Here is a 10,868-nt window from a genome sequence, read left to right as displayed (position 1 = left end):
ACGGGTACTCGTTCGCGAAGAACAATATGTGCTTGAATTGTCATCGAAAGTACTTACTGAAATGTATTTAGGAGTTCCACAAGGCTCATTATAAGGTCCTTTAGTTTTCGTAAGTTACAAGCAAAAATTGCTTTAGGTACTGGTTAAAAGAAACACTCAACGATCAATATAGAAATAATGCAATTTTGACAAACTCTAAAGAAGGGGATTGTTGAAACCAAAAGAATATTTAATTTGAGTTTGTCAGAATACTGAAGTGTTATAGTTGTTTTATCTTTCTCATATGCAACACTGGATTAATGATCTTACTTCTTCCTCTGTATTCAGTCTCAGACTTCATGGAAGAATGCTCCTGAACCTAAGAATCACTCACAAATCCATGGAGAACAGACTGGCTTGCATGATAAAGCCAGTCTTATTCCATATGCAATAAGAAGAAATGACCTTTATGACTTTTTATTCGTTTCTAATTGACCCCATTAATTTGTTTTTGCTATTTGGAAACAATTTCATTCATTTCTTTATCAAAAGAATGGATGATATCATGAGTCTATTATTCTGAAACTAATATCAGAATGTAGACAATCGTTTTCATATTGGAAACAATTTTAATTTTACAGCATAACACAACCTTTCTCAATTACAAAAGTCAAGGTATTTCAAGTATTGTATGTTCCTCATGAAAATTTGGATTAATCAAATTATCCTTACCATGACATTTTACGTGTTGTCTCAATCCTTTTCTAACTGCATGGTCTTGTGTTGGTATAGTACGCTTTTTTTATTGCACAGTTTCAGTCTCCATGGAAGAATGGTTCTGAATCGAGTAGGAATCATTCATAATTCCATGGAGAACAGACTAATTTTGGTGGCATATACTCCCACTTGTACATATGTCATTGTAGGTAATTTCTGTCTTACCTTAATGCTGTTCTAACTGTATGAATCTTCCAACAGTACTGCATGTCTTCTGTATTACACAGTCTCAGTCTCCATGGAAGAATGGTTCTTAATCGAGTAGGAATCATTCATAATTCCATGGAGAACAGACTAATTTTGGTGGCATATACTCCCACTTGTACATATGTCATTGTAGGTAATTTCTGTCTTACCTTAACGCTGTTCTAACTATATGAATCTTCCAACAGTACTGCATGTCTTCTGTATTACACAGTCTCAGTCTCCATGGAAGAATGGTTCTGAATCGAGTAGGAATCATTCATATTTCTATGGAGAACAGATTGACTTTGGTGGTTTGAATACTTCCACATCTGTATATCAACTGTGTGAGCTCATGTCAAGAAAATAATAATCTGAGTTGAGATTTTTAAAGCTTTCTCTTACCTCTTTGCAGTTGATTTTATCAGTTTGTTTTCTAGAGGAACAACAAATACTATGAACCCGATTTACCGGGGCTGTCATTATAAAAGTTTATATCTAAAAACAATTATATTTTACTTTTTTAATTTGTTAATTAAATGAATCATGAGCCTACCATTCTGGACTAATGACTGAATGTGGGCACAGTTTTCCGTTTGGGAACAATTTCAATTTTGCAACATAAATCTGTAATTTGTAAATGTAACAGGGTTATCTAATATTTTCCTGAATGATTATTGGAAAAGATCAAAGTGATCACGGATATTTAGGGTCTACCATCCCAAAATGTGACCAAAGTTGGTGGATTATCATTTGGTGAAATTTTCAATTATGTTTACTAAAAGCACTTTGGAAATGTTTTCTTGTGAATAAAACTGTCTTATACTTTACGTATTGTTGAGTAAACAGCTCGTAAATAATGGATTTCGATAAACTACGTAGTCCAACGAAAGGTCGTAAAGGGAAAGCAAATTTATCGCTTAAATGTCATTGCCACAAGTTTCCAACAATAAAACTCTTGGTGGGTAAATTATTTTCCCAATTTTATGGTTGCTATCGACCGAATCATTTCAATTCCAAAACTGACTTATTTTTACCTCGTTGGACTTGAATGTAATGGAGTATTCACATTCATTTCAATAGTGAATTTCCCGATTTAATAGTTTAGTTTTCTCCATTCAGCACCCATCCTGCAGATAAACCCCTACTTCTGTATGTTTATTACCACCATTGACTTTAAACGATTTCTCTGTATTCACATATCAAACAGACAATAAGATGTACTTGATTCACTTGTTATGTATTATTTGTGGTAGTGGAGATAGCTAAGGCTTTGTCACATGCATTTGTTTCAACATTTAAAGTTTTTCAAACAAGAGAAGTGTGATATTGTTTATACAGCATATCCACTTTCACGTACATCAATTACAAAGCAAAACGGTCCACACCTCATCTTTGTGTTTGGCATGACGTAATTGTTCGCATTTACATAAGTGCACAAAGGTGGCTATGGCACGATCTGAGAGCACGATTATGATGGTATGTGCACTTCGTTCAATCTCGACTTACATAAAAGCACTAACTCGTTTTCTCATGGATTATGTGTTTACATCGCAGTACTGTTTTCATTCAGCACACCCTTTAGGCATACTTGTATAGGTAACATAAATGATGAAGAAATTGGATTTCTTTAATGAAAACTCTAATTGTTGACGTAAAAAAAGTGAAGATCATCAGTGAGTGACATGATACGTAACGTTTTTTGGCAGACTTAATTGTGACATCATCTGGAGGGGTTTTTAACCATGACAGTCATAATCATGTCTCTAATAGTTATGGTCTTGATCATACACATTAAATTACGTTCCTGATCTTGCTTCAGTACTTTCAGTCTTGACCTCCCCCATAACTGACAGAACATGCACACTTCCAATTCCAAGACTAATTGTATGATTGATTGTGTTTATTGTTGGGACTTTCAAAATTGGCACAGTCCGCAATAAAACTACTACAACTCATCACTGACAGATGGTGCTATCATAACGACTCATATTAATGTATTTTTAGTATTTGTAATGTGACTGGGCAGTAGTCTAATTAGCTTCTTTCAACTCATTGTTTCCGATCCGACGGGACTTGAATCTTGACGAAGTTCTGGCACAAACTAGAGTGGGTGGATCGGCTTGCTCGGATTTAGGGAGCCGGACCATAGGTTGAACCATAATGGGGGAGAGAGTTGTTAAAGAGAAGCCAGACTAAAATAAGTTCCTGAAGGAATGCAGCAGTTCTTTCAGTACCTTCAGGGTGGCACAGATGACGAGCATCGGTATTCAAAATACTGCGATGTGGAAGGCATTGGGAAACCACCACATTGTGATATCCCAAGAAAAACACACAAAACTCGAATGTTGGCGTCCTCTGGGGTAAAGCACGCCAGGCGTAAACTAGTCCCCCATTCGGACATCCGGGCATCCGGGCAGACATTACCTTGGGGGATGTCATCAATAAGTGTGATAGGGGAAGGTGCAATATTTCACGAATCGGAGTGTAGAATGTTAGAACCATGAGGGAAATGCGAAGATTAGCTCAGGATAGGAAGGAGTGGAGGTGCGTGTCCAACCAGTCTTAGGACTGACGACCTCATGGTGATGACCTCATTTTCTGCTCATAAAACCCAAACTCTCTCATTTGTTTGCTGTATCGTTGTACTGTTCACCCTCTTCTTTACTGTATTCCGATTGATTGGTCAATTTTTGATTAGGGATGATCCTTGCTTCCTGAGAGGAAATTTTACTGTTCCTCTGGTGGGTTCTGTTAAAAGTTCATGATCGATTGAGTTGTTGTTGTGTGTCATGTTGTACGCTAACCTCGCCCACGGAAACGTAAGAGTTCCCTGCCATGTCACTTGTTAAAAATGCACAGGTGATGGATTACGCAACCGTATCTTTCTGTGTTTATACGATCGCGTGTATTTCGTGCATACACGTAAAGAACAATTACAGTAACACGCGTAATGGAAGGCAAATAGCGCAGGAGGCAAGTCAGCCGGCGTTGTTTGTTTTTTTTTTTCTTCTTCTCATAGCCGAGCCGCTGCGATCAGTTGTTTTCAATGTCACTTTCGCAACAAGAGGTGAAGCGGTTTATTACGAAGCAATAGCATTTTGCCGCAAGCAGCAGTTGACCGCCAAGTTATGCTGATCGACGTCGCTACGATTCGATACAATTTCGTTACTCAAGCTCTTGAAAACTTTGTACTTTGTCATAGCTAATGCGAGTAATAGACATCTCCTCATCTTTTCATTCAAATGATTTTCATTAGCAAAGTACTGAACAAATACGAGGGCGGTTCAATAAGTACCCGTGTTAGAAATGAAGACACCTTTTTTTAGTTTTTTTTTTATTTTTCAACGTAGTCTCCTGTTAGAAAGATACACTTCTCCCAACGACCCTGCCATTCTTTTACCCCTCCACAAAATAAGATTTGTCGAACTCTCCAAACCCCCCCCCCCCGTCTCGGCGATGACTTCCTCGTTTGAGCTAAATTTCTTTCTCGCTAATCATTTCTTCATGGTAGGTAACAAGATGAAGTCGCAGGGAGTCAAATCGAGTGAGTACGGGGTGTACGGCAGCAAATTCATAACGTAATTCATGCATTTTGGCGGCAACAACTCCTGATGAATGTGCCGGTGCGTTATCGTGTTGAAAACGCACCTTCTTTTTCGTCAAATGCGCCCGTGTATCCTTTAATTTTTTGTCGAAGCGGTCCAATAACTCACTATAGTATTGTCCAGTGATCGTTCTTCCTTTTCCTAAAAAATCCGTAAAATGATTTCATCGGTAACAACGTTTGCCAGGCTTCCTGGTCGCTCCTATCAAAAACGGATTTTGCCTACGTTTAAATTCGTTGAAGCAATATCTAACTGTGGTCGTAGATGGCGAAATGTCTCCATAAACAGTATCCAACTTTGTTTTCATCTCCTCGCATTTCTTCACATCCAAAAACAAAAAGCGAGTTACCCAACGATACTGCTCTTTTTCCATCTTAGCGAAAATAACGAAACACATCTCAGTCGAATGGCTGCCAAATCCAAACTAACCTATCAATCAGTCTGAAATTCGTTTTGGCGTGGTTTGATAGATGACAGCACACGATGACAACATCAATTTCCCTCAGGAACGTCCTCTGTCTTCAAACACGGGTACTTATTGAACCGCCCTCGTATACCCATTATAGGAAAATTAAAAATCCTTTGAGGATTGTTTCGTCGCGGTGTGACTTCTTCAGTAATTGGAAGGTTACCTAAATCTAGCGAATTTTCTGCTTTTGTAAGAAATATTGATGGCCGATTTTATTAAACTTACTTAGTTATGGAGCGGCTTCTTTTCTTACTTGGCCAGCTACTCATCTTTATTATTAATTGTCCTTTTTTTACCTCAAAATTGTTAATTTTAACGAGAAAGTGACTTATCCAAATGCGCAAATGAAACATGATGGACAGTTTCAATTTTTCTATAGGAGAAAACAAGTAATTTCAGTAATGTGCTTATTGGATGAAGCATAGAATTTCTTCACTTAAAATTAGATCAGTTACTAGGTTTGTTACTTAAGAATTCTTCCTATTCACAATCCTTATTTCAACTTAACCTCGAAACCAATTCAAATCAGACTTAACCCAAGCGGGTTTTTGCGAATTAAACTTCTGTAGCAGTGAATGTCAAATCGTCCAAACGATTATATTGAAGATAATGTGAGATGATATTCGTCGAAATTGAAATCCATATGGTATCTAGTGGTGTAGAATTGTAAAATGTAACTTATAATCATGAGCAGTGAATCATTAAAGAGAGAACAATATTCAGCTATGAGAAAATGAAGAAAAAGTCGAGTAGTAATTTCCATATTCTTTGATAGCCAACTTTTGTGGAAAAATCACTTGTGGCTTTAGTTAAATTGTACTTAAACCAGTTTAATCCAGTTCTTCTGTTAGTAGCAACATCAATTGTTGTTAATAGAAGTTACTCTCGTTGCTTGTTTATTATTAATTTTCCCTTCCCTTGTCACTTTCTTCAACTGAAAAAGTAATCGTTCGATGAAGAGAGCCCTTGCCGAAATTGTAAAACCAAAACAAGGAACTTTGAAAGGTCGAAGTGTGCGAATTAATTACACAAAGGGAAATGCGACTTAAAAGGTTGGTATTTTCGTTGTTTGCATTTTATCGGTTTTTGAACGAGCAAGGGTAGCAACGTTAAAATTTAAATGGGCCGGCAATTTATTACTTCAATCTAATTTTCCGGTTAGAAGTTTCCCCATACGCACGTATTCCATCAGCAGTTATCGTTAACTTCTAATTTGTCCCTTCCCTTGGCTCTCCCTAGCAATTAACGCGTTTGGTCCAGTCATTAAAAGAGGGTGTCATGCCATTATTTCTTCAGAAGGTAGGCGACTGTTTCATTTACCGTTCCATGATTTTCTTTAACCTCCAAATTATAAGTCCTTTTCAGATCGTTCCTGTTCTTTGCAATATTGGCAAATGATCAATCATAAAGTGAGGTCCTTGCACGTAATAGTTCATTCGATTGATGTTATGGTCATGAACTCACCTTTCTACTTTAATTTTACCGGTTTCATCTCTGGGGGTAATAATTGGCACTTGAAGAAAATTAGTAAAAGCCTCTTAAACACTAATAATGAAGTTCCTTAGATGTAACTAAATATATTGCATATTCTACTTATCTACTTATTCAATAATGTCAATCGCAAGGGAAATTAAAAAAGTTTCATTTCATTTATCTAAATGATATACTATCCATCTATTTTTATATCCTTACCTTGGCACTTGTAGAAAAATAGTCAAAGCTTCTTAAACATTGAAAATGATGTTCGTTAGATGTAGCTAAATCTATTGCTTATTCTCCTTATCTACTTATTTAATAATGTCAATCGTAAGGGATTAGGATTTCTAAAATATCATTTCATTTATCTATAATGGATCTAAATGATATGGTATTCATTTATTGCTATGTCTTTCCCTTGGCACTTGTAGAAGATGAGTAAAAGCTTCTTGAACATTGAAAATGATGTTCATTAGATGTAGCTAAATGTATTGCATATTCTCCTTATCTACTTATTTAATAATGTCAATCGTAAGGGATAAGAATTTCTAAAATATCATTTCATTGATCTATAATGGATCTAAATGATATGTTATTCATTTATTTTTATGTCTTTCTCTTGGCACTTGTAGAAAAATAGTAAAAATTTCTTGAACATTGAAAATCATGTTTGTTAGATGTAGCTAAATCTGTTGATTATTCTCCTTGTCTACTTATTTAATAATGTCAATCGTAAGGTATAAGGATTTCTAAAATATCATTTCATTGATCTATAATGGATCTAAATGACATGTTATCCATCTATTTTTATGTCTTTCTCTTGGCACTTGTAGAAAAATAGTCAAAGCTTCTTAAACATTGAAAATGATGTTCGTTAGATGTACCTAAATCTGTTGCATATTCACCTTATCTAGTTATTTAATAATGTCAATCGTAAGGGATAAGAATTTCTAAAATATCATTTCGTTGATCTATAATGGATCTAAATGATATGTTATCCATCTATTTTTATGTCTTTCTCTTGGCACTTGTAGAAAATCAGTAAAAGCTTCTTTAGATGTAGCTAAATCTATTGCATATTCAATTTCTAACTTTAGCTCTTTACGAGTCGATATTTTTCGAAGTGGATTATCTACGTATTTAGGATAGCGTTGAAAAGTTTGCTTAGAAATAGAGATAGATGAAAAGGGAAGCAAATGGTGACCTGTGTCACCAAGATTACTTTCGTCTGGTTGATTGTGTTAAAAAATACCGGACGCCAGCAGGTTCTCCATACGTTTATCTCAATGTCGCACTCTGTAATTGAATTACATCGGCTTCTGGGCCAAATTACGCCGAATAGAACGTTTCTGATGGACTTTTTCTATTCAGTCAACCGTTAAAAGCCCATGTCAATAGAAGTTTGGACAGACAGCTAAATTAGATTACTTAGTATTTTTTTGGTGCCTACCTCCAAAAACTTCACATTCGTAAACTCGTTTAAAGGAGTTGCTGATTTAATCAATAATTGTATTTAGTTTGTTTGAATTTCTTTCTGGCCTGCCTTACGTGTAATTATTATCGGTTTCTTTTAATTTTTAATTTTCAATTTCTTGTCTTGATGTTCTTGAAACTAAGGAAAATGGAAGAGGTACTAACAAAACAGTACTATATGAAAATAAATATAATTGAAACAAAAATACTGGTATGCAAGGTATGCAAAAGAAGAAAAGTAAGGAAAGAGCGAATATAAAGATAGGAGACGAAACATTAGAAGAAGTGGCTGATTTTAGGTATCTAGGAAGTCAGATAAGTCAGGACGGAAGGAGTAATAGCGATATAAAGCAGAGGATAGCACAGGGTCGTATCGCCTTCAATAAAAAGAAGTCACTTCTATGCTCGCGAACGGTTAATTTAGAAGTTCTAGAAAGGTTGTTAAAGAAGTATGTTTGGAGCGCGGTGCTGTACGGGTGTGAAACATGGGTGGGCGCGGCAGAAAAAAAATGGTTAGATGGTTATAGGCGAATGATGAGGACACGGTGGATAGAGAAGGTTATAAATGAAGAGGTGCTAGAAAGAATAGGAGAACAGAAAACTCTATGAAAGTCAATAAGTAATAGGCGAGATAGTTTAGTAGGACACCTTCTCCAGCATGAAGGTCTAGTCAGAAACATATTATAAGCAGAATCGGGAGTTAGGAGGGGTAAAGGAAAACCTAGATTAAATTACAGTTCGCAAATAGTTAAGGATGTGGGTTGTCCTAATTTTAGGGAAATGCGAATATTAGCTCAGGATAGGAAAGAGTGAAGGTGCGTGTTGAACCAGTCTTAGGACTGAAGGGTCTGTCTGTCCTTATGATATGTCCCTGAAGTGAGTTGAAAATAATGCCACATTAATCACAGCCATTCATCGTTGGACAAAGAATAGTAAATTAACGGTAAATAAAAAGTGTAATAATGAATTAAAGTGATTACGAATAGGTATAAATTGAACAATTAACGGTTTCACTGTTTCCAAGAAACGTTCTGTGAAGGTTAATACTTTCAACAATGGTTTCAGTTCATTCGGTCGGTTTGTTTCAAATTACAAACCGTAAATTACAAATGTGGATATTGAGCAATTTATTTTAATCCTGATTGTGGATTGTCTTGTATAATAAATTTCCTATTTTTAATCGTGATCTTCCTATTCAGTTTTGTTAAGTGTACCTGACGGATAAACTTCCTTTCTTCTTTATGACAAGTTCATTAAATTTGAGGCCACCATTTTGAGTAGGTGCTGAGTAGTTCAAATGCACCAAAGCGATAGAGAACGTTTTATTAGCAGTGTCAAGTGCAGATAAAGATACTGAAGCCGAAAAAGATATGGACGTAATCTTATGATTATTTGTACACTTTACAGACCTTTTTATTTTGATTGGGGATTCTTATAAATCAGTAGTTGTTTTTGGAACGTTGTGTATATTCCAGTTCATTTAGCCGTTGCTCTGAGAACCTTTTCCGATCAGGTTTGAATAAATACTTCCGTATTGTCAAGCTGGCGATTCAAATGCAATTTTTAACTGCTTGATATTTTCACAAATCTCATTTGAAAAAGTTACAGAAGGAAATTCGATTCTTCAGTCGGCTCATGCAGTATGCATGAGTCTCGAATATTGCGACGATCTGGTGGAAATGAAGGAACTAAAGAATAATAAGTTATCTGACGGAAGTGTTAGTATCCTTGGAATTTTAAACATTTGAAATTAAGAAGACCTTTTAAAAATGATTGCTAGGATCAAATTATGTCTTAAAAACATTCATCTTATTGTTCCCATTTCTAATAATAAAATTTTTTATAATGAACGGGAAATCTGTATCGTTTTCCCACTAAGGGCTGCTATTTCAACGTAAATCAATAAGACCACGAATTAACTGCTAATTATTGTTGAAATCAAACAAGGGAAACGTAAATAATAATTGCGTGTGTATGAGTTGGTCCCTAGTGGGAGAGGGGAATGGAGTGGAGGTGGTAAAGATGATCTTCCAGAATACTGAGATTGTTTTTGGGTAGAGGCGGAGGATTGGAGTCTAGGAGAGTAAAAAATTCAATAAAAGTAAATATTGTATAGATGATTGGAGATAAAACAGTTTATATTATAATAATAGAGCTGGGGCTGCAACGTAGAGAAGTTATATATTAGGAAGGGAGTCATACAGGGATGCACATTGTCATTGTTACTTTTTAATCTATAGATACATCGAAGACGTGATCAACATCATTAAAGACAGTACAACTGCAGGGATAGGTATGGAGAGGCAAAAGATTACTATGCTTAGATATAGCAGTATTAGCTTCTAGCAAGGAAGAGTTAGAGATAGGTTTAAATAAGATGGAAGCGGTATTGACAAAATTCTATTGCATGAAAATAAATAAAAGTAAAACAAAAATACTGATATGAAAGAGAGAATGTAAAAATAGGAGACGAAAGATTAGAAAAAGTGGCTGATTTTCGGCATCTAGGAAGTCAGATAAGTCAGGACGGAAGAAGTAGTAGAGATATAAAGCATAGGATAGCGCAGGGTCGAGTCGCCTTCAATAAAAAGAAGTCACTTTAGAAATTCGGAAAGGATTGTTTGAAGCGCGGTGCTGTACGGATTCGAAACATGGAGAGTGGGTGCGGCGGAAAAGAAAAGATTAAAAGCGTTCGAAATGTAGTGTTACAGGCGAATGATGAGGATACCCTGGATAGAGAAGGTTAGAAATGAGGAGGTATTAGAAGGAATAGGAGAACAGAGGACTCTGTGGAAGTCAATAGGAAATAGGCGAGATAGGTTGATAGGACACCTTCTCAGGCACGAAGGTCTAGTCAGAGGTATACCTAGATTAGATTACTGTTCGGAAATAGTTAAGGATGT

The sequence above is a fragment of the Agrilus planipennis genome, unplaced genomic scaffold (assembly GCF_000699045.2).
Source record: "Agrilus planipennis isolate EAB-ADULT unplaced genomic scaffold, Apla_2.0 scaffold5, whole genome shotgun sequence".
In the NCBI taxonomy this organism is placed as follows: Eukaryota; Metazoa; Arthropoda; class Insecta; order Coleoptera; family Buprestidae; genus Agrilus; species Agrilus planipennis.
The sequence above is the reverse complement of the archived record's forward strand: the minus strand, read 5'-3'. Positions refer to the sequence as shown.